This window comes from Lissotriton helveticus, chromosome 3_1 (assembly GCF_964261635.1).
Source record: "Lissotriton helveticus chromosome 3_1, aLisHel1.1, whole genome shotgun sequence".
NCBI lineage: Eukaryota > Metazoa > Chordata > Amphibia > Caudata > Salamandridae > Lissotriton > Lissotriton helveticus.
In genome coordinates, this window is record NC_136061.1 from 1039275839 (window position 1) to 1039293839 (window position 18001).

At 44.0% G+C, this 18001-nt stretch overlaps 1 protein-coding gene across 5 annotated transcripts in view; it reads left to right on the plus strand.

Moving 5' to 3' along the window:
- TLK1 (tousled like kinase 1) overlaps nt 1-18001 on the plus strand; it is a 656881-nt gene that overhangs the window by 126490 nt on the left and 512390 nt on the right. The window lies entirely within an intron of this gene.

Sequence of the window (18001 nt, forward strand, 5' to 3'; positions counted from 1 at the left end):
GGGATACCGTATGTCTCCTACCGTCCCGAATAAGCTTCCTCAACAGCGAGTTTAAACGTTTCAACCACGAAACAGGAAGCCAAGCTTAAAGGTTAGTAAAGTAACAACTGGGGTAGCATGATCATCTTGGCTAAAGCTATAGGCACCATGAGAGGGAGGAAAGCAAACTCACTTTGAATGTATTTTATGTATTTTATGTATGGTTTTTTATTTATAAATTTTTTGTGGATTACATGAGTATGGCTAGACAAGACCTAAAAACAAATTGCCTCAAAGACCATGCTATACTTGACATGACTGGTGATACTCCTGTAAGATCTTTACTTAAATTACCTTTTAATGTACGTGGAATAAGGACATGTAGGCATGTCTCCAATCGAATGATATAGGTATGAACGCTACCTTTGTAAGGTTCCTACTAATAGCGAAAACACAATTAGGAGATTAAGTTTTAAAATGAAGTAGTTTAATTCAGAAAACGAATTAAAACCTGGCTCTTTCCCCCGTCCCTTTAAATCCCTAACCATTGTTTAACTCCCGTCTAAGAACCTTTAGGAGTAGCCAACAGCGCCAGGATACCTGCCAGGTGACAGTCGCGCTTTATAAATATTTTAAATAAATAAATAATGAACTCTAATGAATTTTATGGTGTAACGGGTTTTTATTGGTTTTATTCACTACAGTATATTTTATGTATTTGCAATATTGTAAGATTTTAAATAATCAAACAATAAAGAATTACTTACTCCTGTAATTCTTAATGGGACATGGTCAGTTTCTCACTTCAAAGATCCCCTCCAACTTCTTTAAAGAAGTGATAGGATCACTGGTCCCACTCTGGTCCAAGATTATCAATGCGTCTCTCCCGCAACCCACAGCAGACCCTGAAGACTTGAATAACTATTGGCCAATCACAATAATCCCTACCCTGGCAAAACTACTTGAGAAATGTGTACACCAACAACTGCGCAAACACATTGAGCAATTTCAACTGCTCGACCAATTCCAATCGGGCTTCCGTCCCGGCCACAGCACTGACTCGGACATCACTCATATAGTAGAAGACGCATTCACCCTGCTTGACCAGAACGAGTCTTGCCTACTCATACTACTCTATCTCTCATCCGCATTTGACACTGTCCGAAATGACAATCTACTGTGCCTATTGGAATGTAAGATGGGGCTCTCAGGCACTGTTCTAAAATGGTTTGCCTCTTTTCTCAACAATAGAACTCAGAGAATCAAATCCAATCAAGTCCCAGCTTGCTGGGTGTGCCCAGGGATCCTCACACTCCCCCATGCTCCTGAACCTATTCATGGAACCACTCACTGTAATCCTCAAAGATTCAAACATCCAATATCACATGTACGTGGACGACACCCAACTGTACATGAAAATCGTCTCCCCTGAAGATATCAAGTCACTCAACGGAACCCTGCACAAAACTCCTAATTGGCTAACATCCAACCACCTCAAAGTAAACGCCCTTAAAAAAGAATTCCTCCTCATTTTTCCCGCTAAGTAAGCCCTGATTGTTGAGAAATATCTTAAACCTCTTGGCTCTGAACTGCACACCTCACATTATTGATTCCATGAAATCACTAGGGATTGTGCTTGATAAGAACCTAAACATGCAGGATCACATCAGAGCATCTACCAAAGGAGCTAACTACCGACTGAGCATCCTAAGAAAACTCAAACCCTACCATCCCCAAGATGACTTCAAATCTGCGGTGCAAGCACTAGTCCTCTCTAGATTTGAATATGGCAGTGCTGCTTTATGCGGGATTCTGAAACTCGGCTTAGCTCCCATTAGATCATCGCTAAATGCTGCGACTAGACTCGTCACTGGCACTAGGAAAACTAACCACATCTCTCCGTACCTGAAATCTCACAACTGGCTTCCATTTGACTCCAGGATCCAGTTAAAAATTGCAAGTCTGACTCATATAGCTATACACTACAACACTCCCCTTTACCTGGCAAATAAGCTCAAACTAGATGGAGCCTCCCGGCCCTCTAGGAGGCCCAGCACACTTCTGCTCAAGCCGAAGAAATAAAAAAAAATGAAAAACTGCAATCGTACATTCTCTGGAATTGCCCCAAGAATATGGACTCCCTACCGGTGGAAACAAGTCTGATTCCCTCAACATTTGCCTTCAAAAGAGAAGTGAAAGCCTTACTGTTGAACACTGCGCTGGACCAGAACTTTCGCTCCTCTTGTATCCTATCTTGTTTTGCTGCTTTACATGCTACGTGGCATATGCTTGATCTCAGTGTGCCTGCCAATATATTATTGTGTTCCTGATATATATTTTTATGTTTTTTCTCTCACAGCTATTTACCCATGTCTTTCTCATCTCGTATGTAAAGCGATCTGATACCCGCTTGAGTCATGTTCGCGCTATACAAAACTTTAAAAATAAACTGTTACCATCAACTTATATTATGCTGCTACTTACGACAGAGACTGAATAAATGGAAAACATTTTCATTATCGTCTCCTGTTTTTCCTGGAACTCTGATTTCTCTTCCTTTGCTTTTCTAACAGTTTGGGTCTTCTCTGGTAGCTTCATTATGCATGTTATGGCCTGGGGTGAAGGAACCTGCCGTAGAAACCGGGTTCAATAAAAATGCTTTTTTGTAGCCCCCAGCCTCTCTCCTACGCACTAAATCTCATTATTGAGCTCGCCCATAGCATTTGTAAGTAAGGATGTAATTGTTGCAGGTAACGGGCGTTCCTTGAAGGGTAACACTATGGATTTCCTCTTTCCCATTAGGCCTTAACTTCGGAGACTGAATGTCCTCTTCATTGTCACAAGGTGAAGAGTATAGTTGACCAGAAGAGCCAATGAGGTTGGCCCAGCCTGGCTGCAGACAGGCCTGGTCTTCGCCCAGGCTCACCTTGTGTCGCAGGCTATGATGGTGCTAGAAACAGCACCTTAGCAGAGTGAAGATGCAGACCCTCATTTTCCTTATGGACTTGTTGGCAATGCAGTCTAGCCTTTGCTGTTCCTGCTCAGAGCTGCACCGCAGGCTGTGACGGTGCATGAAATAGCACCCAACTGGCGCAAAAACACCCCTCCCTCCTTCTCAAAGGCTTGGGGGCAATGAAGTCCAGCCCTGGCCGCTACCGCACAGATCAGTGTCCCATACCGCAGGCAGTGATGGCGCGTGAAAAAGCACTCGACTAGTGCAAAAATACAGTCCCTCCCTCCTCCTCACGGGCCAGCCCCGGCCACTCCTGCACTTAGCAACATCCCATGCTGTGGACTGTGATGGCGCATGAAATGGTGCCTGAGCATATAGCCCCTTCTCCTCCTCATGAACTTGTGGGTAATGCAGTCCAGCCCCGGCCTCTCCCGCACCCGGAATTGTATGCATTTAACAACTTTGGTCCAAGTTTGCACACATACAGTTATTCCACTGCTTGCAAATTATGGTTTTAGAGAGAATTTTCATAATGGATAATATAACATTTTCCGGCTAGCATAACAGAGTTTCAAATCTATTAAGGTCACAGAGGTGAGGATTATGCCTTACTTTTTTCGATTTATTGCAAATAGCGGCCATAACTTAAGTAAACATCATAGCTTTTAAAAAAAAAAAAAAAAGACTTTCCCAGACCCTTAGGGAAAATAGAAAGAAAGTCCATCCAATCCCCTTGCTGGGCTTGTCTTAATAGTCCCTTGTCTCCTTCACTACTCCTCTTTCATGGAGCGACCATAAGCACTTCAGCCATAACATTTAATCCTGTTTCGATGATTCATTCCCTAAGAAAAAATCAACTTGTACTACCATATGAACTTGCTGCAATACCTTCGCAACCGGTTGCAATTACATCAGACCGTTGAAACAACATCATAAAGACTGTCATGAAGAAATAAGGAAAGCAGCAATACATGGGCAGAATGCCTCCATATTTTCATACATACTTATTGATGCAATGTCATTTTTACAGAATTCTAATGTGACCATATCCAAACACACAGGTTCTAAATAGTTCTACACAACCATAGAAAAATAAACATTTCATAATTTATCTCATCCCCTAGGCAATGCACCGACACACGTTTCGGTGAAACACCAGAGAACTGTGGCACCTTCCTAAAGGCAAAGAGATGAATGAGATAATGACAAATGGAGAAGGGCAGGGAGGAACTCCAGTGAAGGCTCTAGAAAAACATAAACTATTGCAATTTAGACTACTCACCACGTGAGTAATGATAAAGGAAATCGGTGAAATTCCAAAAAGCCAACAAGAGTATAGAAACCATTTGATGGACTGGGAGTCCAAAGGTGTGCCAGCGAGTCCCTGAGTACAGAATGGGTGATACAAAAAAGTGTACTTGTAGAGTACCTAAAGAGCCCAAGTACATTCTTACAGAGAAAAACAACTAGACTAGAGCATAATATATTTAGCTTTTACCTCATGGGGGGGAGGTTTGGGTGAGTGGGATGACTAAGCAAACAGATATCGCTATCCCGCCTCTTAGCGGTAGTAGACAAAAGTGCGATCCAGGCTGCACCCTACACGCTGGGTGCCACTATATAGGGAAATACAGGGTGTAAATGTTGGAAGAAATAGAGACCATGATCTCGAAGTAATAAAGTAATCGGTATCCTGAGCACATGAAAAATAGCACAGCAACTTACCCGAAATATAGGTGGTGAAGACCAAAATGGTGGTTAGGCTCAACAAAGATGAGCGGAGGGAGTCCTATGGGTTACAATTTCCTTGATGGACAGTTATAGGCTGGGATGAATCTGTTCAAAACGATGGACAAGAAGGCGGGTAGACTGTCATTATAGAGTAATAAGAAATGATAAAATGCAAAAATACTCCCAGTATGTATAAATAGCCGGTGATCAAGGAATGATTAACCACTACGTTTTGCGAAAGTATGCGTGGGTCTGGAATGTCGGCCGGAATTCTGATAACTCTGAAAGCGGTAATGGTCAAACTGGTTACATGATGGCAAAGATTCGAAATAGGGAAAGACTTCTCCATAGAGGTTTCATCACTTCTTTTAGTGTGATAAACTGCGCATGGTTTATACAGGGGGCTGGCGTTGCACAAAAGACTGCTGCTTTAGATGCCATTGCGTACCTGGCTGAATGGGCTCCAAAACATTTGTCAATACCTGCCTGCTGCATCACTAATCTGACCTATCTAGCAATAGTTGGGGGTCAAACCTCCTTAAAAGGTTTCTTTATGGATATGAGAATATGGCGCTCCCTGGGAAGACTGATATCATGTACTCAAAGCAAGCACAAGGAGATGATGGACGGAGTGCTGAAACTTTACAGACACTCGCCCTCAGTCACAGATCTGGGTTTAATCCATCATCGTTCTTTAGCTCACTTCGCCACCCCAGTTCAGACCCAGTCATATGCAAATCAGTTATGAACATGTGCCTCATGGGAACAGTCCAGCCCGAACTGCCAAGCCAGGTCCTCCAGCTGGTCTGTCAAAGGGTCACCAGACCACTCCCAGTCTTCCTCACCCTCTGTCTGCCAATCTGGCAGAAAATGACCAGGGTGCAACACAGGGACAAAAGTACCCATTGGCGCCGGATCCGGCGTCAGTCGACGCCGGTCCGTGTCCATGTCTGGGTGGAAGCCGGGGTCAGCGCCTGCTGCAGACGTGGTGCTGGTGCAGTCTGCACCAGTGGAGGAGTAATTAGGTCGACCAGCGCTGATCCGGGTCCAGGCCTGTATTCAAAGGGGCCCTGCAGTGCCGAGGCTGAAGGCGATGGCGTTGAAGGCCTAGGGCCCCCAGCCGAGTCCGCGGGGCAAGAAGATAGGGTCTTTCGAAAGGAGGGAAGGCCGGAGTCGACCCTGAAGACTCCGCACACAGAGCTGCGGGAGGGGCACCACCTGCACCCTGCGTTGAGACTGACGAGGAAGTCTAAGAGCGACGATGCTTCTTCGACTTCTTCTTGTGCTTCGACTTACCTGACACAGAGTGCAAAGACTTAGACGACGGGTGGTGGTGATGGCTCAGCGATCGGCCCCGTGACCGCTCTCGTGACCTTGAGCGACGCAGAGCTGACTGCCTGGCCTCGAGGAGATTTCGGGACTGCTCCCGCAAAGACATTGGGATGATGGTTCGGCAGTCGGAGCACGACTTGGGGTTGTGGTCGCGCTCCAGGCAGCAGTGGCGGATCCGTTACCGACATCAGTCTGGTACAGGAACAGCAGGCCTTAAAACCAGGCATCCCCCGTGGACCATGAGTCTATGAAGACTAAAAAACAAAATCGACAAGTCGTAAAAACTCAGTCAAAAAATGACTGGGGTACTGTCTCTCCGGATCTCCGCTTGCTGGCGCGGATAAAGGAAGAACTGACATCGGCGCGTGTCGGCGTTGTCTAAGTAACTCCAGCGACATCATCCCGGCGACTATGATGCCGACGACTGGCGCGGAGTCGACCGACGCCACCTACCGACACTCGGGGGTACTGCAAAACTTTCTGGATCCAGTCTGATGCCGGGGGGATATTTTAAGGTAAGGAATCCATAACTAACCTATGTTTCTTACAGCTACATCGTTACCGAAGCTAAGAAGCTTGTTCTTCTAACCACAGAAACTCAACCCTAAAGACTGATTGCTTACCTGCAAACCGATAATCTAATTTTTCTCCGTAGGATTGCATTGACTGTTTTTCCTCTGAAAAAGTTCGAGGTGTTGAGTTGTATTTGTATGGAAACGTAAGAAAACTGTGTTTTAATGCAAAAGTGTTTTACTTACTTTGTCTAGGAAATGTCCCAGTGTGATATCTAGGCATAACACACCGAGTAGAAAAAGTTATCTTAAAGGTACTCTAGAGTAATCTAAAAAGTAATTACAAATATCAACTTTAAACGTTTTTGAAACCTGTAACAAAGTCCGTTTCATCCAGCTTGCATATTCTTATCAACCTTTTTACTTACCTGTACCAAGCCCTGCTTGGTTCTAAAAATAACATGTAACTAAAGAAATATTTTTAATACAATTTGTCTCAGTTCAGTCTTTGAGTGTGTGACATCATTTCTTGCCTGAGTATGTATAATAAATGCTTAACACTACCCTCTGATAAAGCCTTACTCGCCCGAACTACCACAAATAGAGAGAAAGTTATTATCTACTTTTACCTCTGTAAGCCTTTGGGGATCCTCTGGACTCTGTTACCACTATACCTTACTTTGGTATAGTATATACAGGGCTAGCTTCTTACACCTCTGAATTTGAAATACTACCTATAATGGCAAGGGTCTTGACAACCTAGACCCTTTTACAAGACACTAGACAAAGTAACATCAACTTACCTGATAATTCCTTTTTTGAGATGTACTGGTTATTCTGGGTTCAAACTGGGGTGGCATAGTGAGCAAAAGAACAATGGCTTAAACCCAGATCTGTTACTGGGGGTGAGTGGTTGAAAAGTTTAAGACCTCTGTCCATTATCTTGTTGTGTTTGTACTGGCTATTCTTTAACAGGTTAAGGACTCTAATTTCCCACAGGAAAGAGTATTGAGATTCATTTGCTCTGGCAAGGTGGAACCCTCTCAGCAGCTTCATCACTATTGGATGCTTGACCACGGAGCTACTGTCAAAGGAGCCATGTCCTTCCGAAATGGCAGATCTGAAGGCGGTTACTGACATGTAAGCCATGCCTTGTGATACCAACCATGACAGGAAATTCATAACCTTCAAAATGTCGGACCCCACAGGATCCACACCTCTTTGCATACAGTAACCCAGCTATCTAGACCTATCTGTATTTCTTGTAGGTAGAGAGAATCCGCCCATTCCTTTGAAAGAAGGCACTGAGCTTGTTCCTAAAGTCCTGGGACTTTCCTTCTTTGCCTGTAATCCGCCACACCACCAGTCTCTGTGAGCCTTTGATCACTAACTCTTTGGGATTTCCCCATGGATCCTGCAGGAGAGCCCCAAACCAGGAAAGGCTGATTGGAGAGTCCCAGGAAATTTCTCTCAGAACTGGATACCAACCTTTATCTCCAGGAAGGTGTCACTGTTGCCTTGTCTGCTTGTTGTCTCCTCAGTTGTGCAGATATCTGTTATTATCTTGAATAGTGTGAATGTGCATCACTTCTCCCTGTTCCAGTCTTGAACAAACTCATCAGTCACCACTACCAGAGAGTCTCGTTTCCAGCTGAAGAATCTGTGCAACTGGAAGACTAGCCTGAATGCAAATATGTCCACTGAGAAAGGGCCCCATACCAGGGGACTGTGCCTAAAATATTTGTAGATTGTGTCCACAATCTGATGTCGTTGAAATATCTGGAGTGCCAATCTTCCACCTGAGTCCGTAATCCTGGAATATTTTCCTCCATCAGCAAGATCCTGTTGTCTAGGCAGAACCCCCCAAAGATTCCTGGCCAAGTCTAAGAGACTTGGATCCTGTCCCTCCTAGGCGATTGAAATAATGGACTGCTGAGATGTTGTCCATCTTCAGGAGCATGCAGCATTGTAGTGTAGTTCCTATATCCCTGATAGGCTCTGCGCATTGGAATAATATACACTATAGTTGTGGCATAGGACTGAGGTCAGTATGCCTCTATCGAGTACATTAAACGTAATTACTTGTGTGTGCCAGCTAACTAGAGGTCACTAGAAACTTCTCGAATAAACTAGAAGGGATTCGTTTCTGACAACCGCATAAACATGACAACGTTGTTTTCCTTTAGAATCGGGCCAATCTCAGAATCGTGGAAACAATAGATCAGTTTCATTCAGTCAATCGTGCATGATTCGTTTCTACAGAGTTTACACAGAAATAGGTAGACTGGCGTTTCAATAAAAATGGTTTATGAACAGTCTTATTTCTCGTGCAAGAGATATGAACTGCTACAATCGTAAGAATGCGAAGTATAATACGTACAGCGTTGGCAGTAAGATACAATAATAATGCAATAGCATGGTTTGTAGCTATGACATATATTCATAAAAATATATACATAAATAACACAGGCTAAAATGTGAATACTCATCAGGTGCTTCAGGCTAGTTCTACCCCAGTGTACCTAACGTAAGTGTAGTACGAGGTAAGCAATAGGTGCTGTTTTTCTATATAAACACAATGGAATCCACCCACAGGAAATAGGCAAAACAAGATGTATGGTATTGGGTTAGGTGTGTTTCCTACTTTGGTGGGAGGCACACTGTGTTTTAAATACCCCTCACACACCAAAAGGGCCCTTGGTGTCATGCTTCATCATAGGGGTCTTCGCGCCCCTCTACGGAGCGTGGCGTGCTACTGACCAGCGGGTACGCGGGAGCACTTTAATGTTACCATTATGTGTAGTGTGTGAGGGTGTGAGTGGTAGGGTCAGGAGTGGATGAATGAGTGTTAAAAACTACCTGGAAAGTGAGGACTGCAAGAATTTTAATAAACCTCCTTGCTGGTATTATTAACAAGCATTTGCAATGCAATAGGTCTCGCATTTACGAGAGTTTGAACTATTGGCATTGTAAATGATAATGCCTTTTATTTATGTGTTGATTTTTAGAACATAAATAAAAGACATAGGGCCAGATGTAGGAAGCCAAATTGCGATTGCAAACACTGAAATTCTGCGAATTTCAGTGTTTGCAATCGCAATTTGGCTGTGAGCAATGTAGGTAGGCAAATACCAGCATGTAAAATAAGGAATCGCAAAAATTGCGATTCCTTATTTTGTGCAAGCATTTAGAGAATCGCAATTTGCGATTCCCTAAATGCTATTACGGTAAGCATTGCACATTGAGATTTTGCCTTAAGGAATCGCAAAATACCACCAACTTCAAGTTGGTGGTATTTTGAGATTTCATTTCAAAAATCAATTTTTGGCTTTTTACAGAGTGCCATGTGGCACACATACATGCCTTTAGATCATATATGTGCGCAACATGTGCACACATGCACATTTCATGGGTGCAACAGGGTGTCCTTTTGGAATCCTTGCACCCTTGAAATTGCGCCCGCAATTTGCGAGTGCCTCTTGGTTACTCTCAAATTGCCGGCACAAATCCTATTCATTCCAATGGGCTCTTGACCCATAGGAATGAATGGGAAGGTATTCCTTCATAGTGAATCTCAATTTGCGATTCGCAATTAAGGAATATTAAGGAATTGCAAATATTTTTGCGATTCCTTCCTACATTCAATTTTGCGAGTCCTTAATAGAGATTCGATAAAAATCGATCGCTATTAAGGACTCGCTAAATTGAATTCACCTACATGTGGCCCATAGTCATTTACAAATCCAATATCTTAAATGCTTGCAAATGCGAGACCTATTGCATTGCAAATGCTTGTCCAAATTGTCAACAAGGATTAGGAGGCCTGAACCACATATGGTAAATACCCAGTTATTGGTATTTACAAGGTGTGGTAAATTTGCCTCCACCCCTTCTCCAATTCCTCAAAAAGTTTAACCTGGGCCTATGAGGGGAAAACTGAAAGGGGGTGATAAGTATCACATAACTCACAATTATTTCTTTGCAAACTTGTTTTCTCGGGGTTCAGAATTAGCTCTGATCTTGAAACCAGTGAATAAGCACAGGGATGACGTTTACTGTATCTCAGCTCTAAAGAACTGGCCTGGAAATCAGGGCAGAGGACTGATCGCTGCATAACTAATCCTGAACTATATCTTTCTTAAACATCCGAATGAGGGAATTGCAGCAAAACTATGCACTTTTTGCATAAAAAACATATGATAGAAATGTAGTACTCTTGAAAAGAGTTGTTGCTTTTATACAGCTTCTAAGAGGCGAAGCGAGCAAGAATTTATTTTACCTGCTATTTACAATACCTCTTCATATGATAACGATTCAGATGCTAATGTCACTGGTCTCCCCTGCCTTGATTGATTGAGAATCCGCCATTCAGTTCTTTTCTAGTTGTCAATCATAACGCTCATGAGCTTTGTGACACTTGCCCGAGTTTACTGTCTATTTGAAAGCCTGCAGCCAAGGTCCCTAGGTTGTTGTCGCACTCCTCATTTTGCCTTTCCTCTGATCCATGTCTAAAATATTGCTATTAATCACGGGTTCCTGGATGGCGCAAATGTTTAGAAGCATTAATCAATCATTAATAAATCCAAACTGGTAGCGCACAGCAATTGGCATCAACCGTAACTTATGAAGGAGTAATGGGCCTGTCGGGTTGACTGACGCAGTAAGAAGTGTGATTGGATTTTTAAGATCCGAGAAAGCGGAACATATTGGCATGTTGGTCTGAATAGTTCTCAGCCCATGGTACGAATGTATCTGATAATCGTGAGAGATGTCCTTTGAATGGTCCTGCCATTTCTTTTCATACATGGTCGCCTGCATGAACTGCTGCTTTATCTCACTTGCTCTTCATGAAATAGTATCGAATTGATGAGCATGGAAACATCTGTACGCATGCTAGCTAACAGTACAGAAGCCATTAGAGAGACACGGCAGTAAATCGGGGTCCCTGTGTGAAGTCATGGAATTTTACTTGTGACCGTGCGCTGCTCTGGCAGACTGAGCAATCCGTGTGTGACACCTGCACTACACTGTGCAGTGCTACTGCACTGCTATGCTCAGGTGTTGGATTCTTATTTATTTACAATATATTTCTGCAGCCAGGTGGTGGTTCCGGTCGCACCAACCAAGCTGACTCAGTAATGCTCTCACTGGGTCCAGCTCCGCGGTGGCATTCGCAACAATGTCCATTTGACGCTTGAGACCGAATTTAAATCAGCTGAGTGGGCGGAAGTTTGCAATTTAGTTTTGGTGTCTACCGCTGCTTGCACCCCCGCCTGTGCCTGATCATGATGCCATGTGACTGATCCAGGCTGCTGGAGACTCCTCGTCGCGGCTGTGGTTTCAGTCACTCTGAGCCTCAGATGTAGACTCGTACTGGCCACTAAGGTTAAAGTGTGTATAACTAAACCTTGAAATCATGTTGATTAAATAACATTACGAATTTAGTTTTTAGCAGTCTGCAACTTAGAACTGCTCACAGTGGACACCGGTTTATTTCCACACCACATAACATCTTCCTACAGAAAAAAGATTCTCGGGCCCCACAACCGGCAAAACTCCTTATCAACGTTACACCATGAGAGCGACGTACCACGCTCTGGCTAAAGTGGTGGAAATAATAACCAGTAATATGGCGTCCGGCGGGGACGCAGTCACCTCCTTATCACCGTGCCTCGCACCTCGGGCGGCCACACCAAGGGGAGGGGAGTCAGCCCCAGGCCTTTGCCCCTCGCGGGGCCCGGGACGCACCTGGAGCAGGACAGGCTGCGAGTCAGCCGGGCCTCACTCAGCCTCTTGGAAACAAGGGTGCAGTGCAGCTTTTGTTTATGGCAGGTTTGAAGCTGAGAATCATAGAGCACAAAAGTACAATACGCAATCGACGCACATCTTCCAGTTTGGCCGCACACTGGCTTCAGGCGGTCACATAACATCCCGCAACTCAGATTTACAGTCCTAGAAATAGTAGAACCCACCAAAGGTAGGGATCATCACACTGTATTGTCTAGAAGAGAAATATTTTGGATAAAACATTTGGGCACCATTAATCCGGGTGGTCTGAATGACCAATATGAACTACTATGTTTCTTATAAACTGTGGATCTAGTCCAGAAATGTTTAATTCTGTTGATCATATTTCATAGGTCTACTCATGACAATGTGATATTCAGTTGCACTAAATATCAGGCTCGTGGTATATTATGGTGATTCTGTGTAGCACACTCAAATGATTGTTAACATGTAACACAGTCTGTAGTAACTGAATGTGTAAGGACCTATGATTGCAATTGGCAGTCATCTAGTACTTTTGTGAAGAATTGGCACTCCTTTTTGATTTGATAACCTTCAACACATATTCTTTCTGGTTTTTCTTTGGACATGTCCACCATTATGAACACAATAAGTAATGTAAATCTTTATTTGGATATAAAATAACATCCTTAAATGAACACAATAGATCAGATGCACCCGTGATAATTCACTATTCTCGCTTAACACGTGCATATAGAGTCCTTCATATCGCTGACATTCATTTTGTATAACTTCCATATTATATATCAGAATATCATCTTATATTCTGTTCACGCCGGAACAGTCTATACGAAACACAGGGAGAGCATTGGTATCGTCGACACCTGGTCATTAATAAAGTTTTATTCATTTTTATAAAAAAAACACACGATGTGTAGGGTCCCTTTAAAAGCGGCTCAGAACCTCGGGCCGGATGTATACACCGGAAGTTTATACACGGAAGGACCGGCGGCTTTACTATCTCAGCACGGAGAGAATTTAGGTAATCTATGTGAAAATACTCTCCAGCATCACTGCAGTTTTGGTAAACATTCGCACTTGAATATTGAACGCCATCCCCTTAATTGATTATTTCGTAGAACCACCCGGATGTAAAGAGAGACGGGCATATAACAAATCCAGGCACCCCTGGAAATGTACGAACATCTCCTTTTACCTGATGAGTATCCGGGTTTCACTAGCGGATAGAAGGATTATAGTGGCACACAGTCATTTAGGTAAGCAGGCATGTTCCCTCATAAATGAATATTGAACAACTATTCTAAACGAGATCGATACCATCCTTCCATAATTTAGAACAAATCTTCATATTTTTATGTTTATCAGTGTTTTGGCGACGTCATCCTTGAAATACGCGATTACGGGTGAACTTGAAACACTTGAGGTTCTTTTTGAGTGAGATAGACCATCGTTCTTTGATCACGTTGCTTAACAGACACGGGTTGAACATTCAAATTCACTTTCTCTCACTGGGCTCAATTTGACATGGAGGCTAATTGGACAGATGAGATTCACATATTCACTACACTCCAGTGGCTTCATTGTGTTCTTTGTCTTGTTCTTTTCATGCATCACTAAAGACTGATTCAGAGTTATTGGATGTGCCAATTCTAATTAATTTAGTAACTTGTAATTATGACATTTGATTGTATGGTGTACTTTCATTTAACCATATTAGACTCCGATGACTATGTTTCATATTTTCAGTGCCTTTTGAGGAATCCAAAGCTAAGAAGATACAGACAAGCTAACCCCTGAGGAAGGGTTCATTTGAACCCGAAATGCATTGGGGTTTTAACTAATTCTGTTAACACTATGAAATATAATTTCAATTTGTTTCATCTTCCCTGAAATGTCTTGTATGTTTCATCAACATTAAGTTGAACAAAAACTTCAGTTCAGAATATATGAACATGAAAGATTTATCTTGAATATTTGTTGTGTACTTTTTAACAGAAAAATAGAGATTATTTTCAGAGTAATAGCACTAAGTAGATTTATTAATACAGAAACCCTCGGGACAAAGGTTGAGCACCCTGCAGACCTGGATGTTTCCAGGTCTTGGCAGAGCAGTTTCACGATAAGGGTTGTGGCTACAACCCTCCGCAGGGAACTCCCTAACTTTCTATAAGTTGATTTATCATTTTCTAAAAACTCAGTATATCAATATAGGAGTGCGGTTTACACAACTACAGAGAGGTTTGAAGCTACCACCACAATCGGGGTCTAAGACCCGGCTCAATCGTAGAACAATGACGCTTCGGGTACCAGTAACAGAAATTAGGTGCCCAGAGTTGCCAAGAGGCTGCCGTTCTGACCCCAGACTTGCCTAATTGCAGCATATGGAGAGCTCTCGGGGGGGGTGGGGGGGGTCTGCTGGGCAGTAGCCAAGGGCAGCTGCGGGACAAGGGCCGCCATCTGCCATTCCGGGGTGTGCCGGGGATTTCTAGGCAAGAATGTGCTCACGCTCCACGGTGCCACCTGCCAGTTGGCATGCACCCGTTCCCCGCTGCCAGGCCTTCTTTTGTGTAATGCTGAAACCCGGGGGTTCCTGTCCAATGTCTGGGACAGACTGACGGTAAGAGCTTTGGGTAATTCTGTAAAACAGCTGCACTCTATCTGCAAAGCTATGAAGCCTTTAACCCAAGAATGTAGAAACTCCGGGATGGGGACTCGCCTAGTTTTTGTGGGAAAATAATAAAAGAACTACTTGCAAGAGAAAAACAAGCACGGTCCGGTTTCACTTTCCTCCGTTGTGAAATGTTTGTTATCTTTATGGGGCCATGTGTTTTAAAACACATGGCCCCTTAAAGATATAATCCTTTTGTGACGGGAGTAAGTGAAGTGAGGCCGTCCAAGTGGCACGGCTCAAAGAGAGAAAACTTTTGGTCACCAAGTGTTCTTTCCCAATGGCTGGCCACCGTTTAGCAGAAACTGTGACGCCGGCCAATGGAAAGAGGGGCGGGGCTTAAAACGTTAAATCTCCCGAGCGAGACTGCGCATGTGCGCAGCCACGACCTAAAAGGAGGAGGAGGTTTTATGTATTTAATGTACAAAACCTCCTGTGTGTATTTGTGTCAACATGTTTCGAAGCGTGCTGCTTCTTCAGGACGGGTACACAGATCCCTACCCCACTCACATAAGACAGTCTAGTACCGTCAGAAGATAGGGAATACTATGTGTTGGAATATATGTGTAAGATATGCCTATTATGGTCAATATTGATTGCGACAAGGTAATACCTTATTGCAAATTCATTATCCAGAAGTCCAAGGCCTCATGAGCCTTCAGAAACGCAGGGGACCCCTGTGCTAATTGCACTGTGTGAGGGTGTTCTCACTCGATCGTCTCCTCCGCGAAGACCCCTGTGATGAAGCATGACACCAAGGGCCCTTTTGGTGTGTGAGGGGTATTTAAAAAACAGTGTGCTTCCTACCAAAGTAGGAAACACACCCAACCCAAGACCATACATCTTGTTTCGCCTATTTCCTGTGGGTGGATTCCATTTTGTTTATTAAGTTATTGTCAGGGGAGATTGAATCCACTCCCTGTGTCCGGCGGGACACACTACCTCTCCACTCCCTCTTTTGGTATTTAAGCTGTTTTTCTATAGTCTGGTTTACCTATAGTTTGGATTGGTGTTGCCAAGATTTGCCAAAAGTCCCTCTAGGCTCTAGTCTGCTCCATACCTTCGAATGAGAGAGGTTGGAATCTCTTACTGGGTCTCAATCTCGAACACCCTTCCAGGGGAGTCAAACACTGGAGCTGGATTCTCTGCGAGGAGGATGACAGCGTCTGGTCAGTGCGTCAGGCGGGGACTCGACTTCTTCTGAACTTGCCGTGGCGAGCCGTGAAAGTATGCAGCCATGACTTGCCACGGCAAGTGAGGGTATATTTATACCTTGAAGGTGTTTAGGAATGCCAGTATTGACGCAAAAGTCGGGCAGAGGAATGTCATGAATGAACCCCTAAGGAATAGATGTTCATGCATAATAAATGAGTTCTTGGAGAAATCAATAATCCAAGCAAGGGGAAGTCCTAAAGGCTTAAGAGTCTGGTTTTCCAAGAACTCGTTGTGACGTGGATGGATGGATGTAGGTGGCCATGCCTGTATTTGGTTAGCATGGATAATGCCTAAATAAGGGTAGGATTTCTTTCTATGCCTAAATAAGGGCAATGTGAAATGTGCCTATATTAATGTGTAAATTGGAAAAACCTGTACACGGTATCTAAATTGACACACAACAGCATTGAACCTTGTCACTTGTCCAGCAGCGGATTGTGAAGGCTCACGCTAACAGTTCCAGGTGGTTGATATGAAGTGTGTATTCTCAGGTGACGAAGCTCTGCCTGTAGATAATTCTCCACAACGGGCGCGCCAGCCTGTCCAGCTGGTGTTTGAATCGATCACCATGTCTGGGTTGGATCCGAATATGGCTGTCCCATTCCAGGATTCCATGGGAACTAACTGCCACCCCATTTTCTCTTTGGCTGCCACTGAGAGCCTGACCACCTGTGAGTATGTGAAGCCCTCCCGGAGATGAGATGCCTTTAGACGTTGCAGCACCCGGAATTGTAGTGGCCTCAGGAATATGGCCTGTATGAGCAATGAGAAGTCTCGCCAGTTGTCGAAGGAAAGCTATCTCCTTCTTGAGTGTATTTTGCAGTGTCTGTTTGATTTGTACCACTTTCCTGGTGTGAAGGCTCAAGGTCCACAAAATCTATTTCAAAACCGAGGAAGGTCCGCTTCAGTCTCATTTAGGTGTGATTTGTCTCAGTTGATCACAATCCCCAGTGACTCTAGGAGTGAGAAGATCGTCTGGAGATGTTCCACGAGATTCGGCGGACATTGGTCTTTCAGGAGAATGTTGAGGGATACGATGAAGCGAATCCCCCAGGCCCTCAAGTACTTTTTTGCTGGCCTGAGCACCTTGATGAAGCACCATGGTGCCGAAGATAGGCCAAACGGAAGGGACATGAATTCGAAAGGGGGCAGGGGGATAGGTAAATAGGTTTTCTTGAGGTCCATTCTGATGAGCCAGTCCTGGTGGCTCAAGAGATCTCTGAAGAGAGGGATTCCCTTCATCTTGAAATGGTGAAATACCAGCCATTAATTGAAGGCCTTTAGGTTGCTACCTGGACGTTGGCCCCCGTCCACCAAAAACTAATTTCTGAGAAAACCCATGGGATGTAGGAATGTTGGGTAGATTGCACCTTTTTCCAACAGCGATGTGACTGTCTACCAGCTCCACAATGTGTGCCAAGAACCTAATGGGGCAAGACACCTTGTGTGGGAAACCGTAAAGCTCTGTATGGAAACCGCTCGCTGCTTGTAGCACCCACGAATCACTGGTGATCCCGTGGACATTTGTGTATGGATAGTGCCAGCCTGCTCTCTACCTTTGAGAGGGTATAAGGGCTTATTAATACTGTTGGCAGATGCTTGGTTGGTGTTTACCTTGTTCCTTGGCCTCTTGAAGGGGTTTGGGTAGCAAAAATGACATTTGGTTCCCCCCTGCCAAAAACCATGGCAGGGGAGGTGAATGCGTTTCATGAACATCTCTGCTTTATCCACAGATAAGACAGTAGTTACAAATTTGCCTAGTTCCTTGAGCCACTGCTCATGCTTCCAAAGTGGCTGGGTCCACTAGTTTGGGGTCTACTTTGATAAGGAGGGACTTCTGGT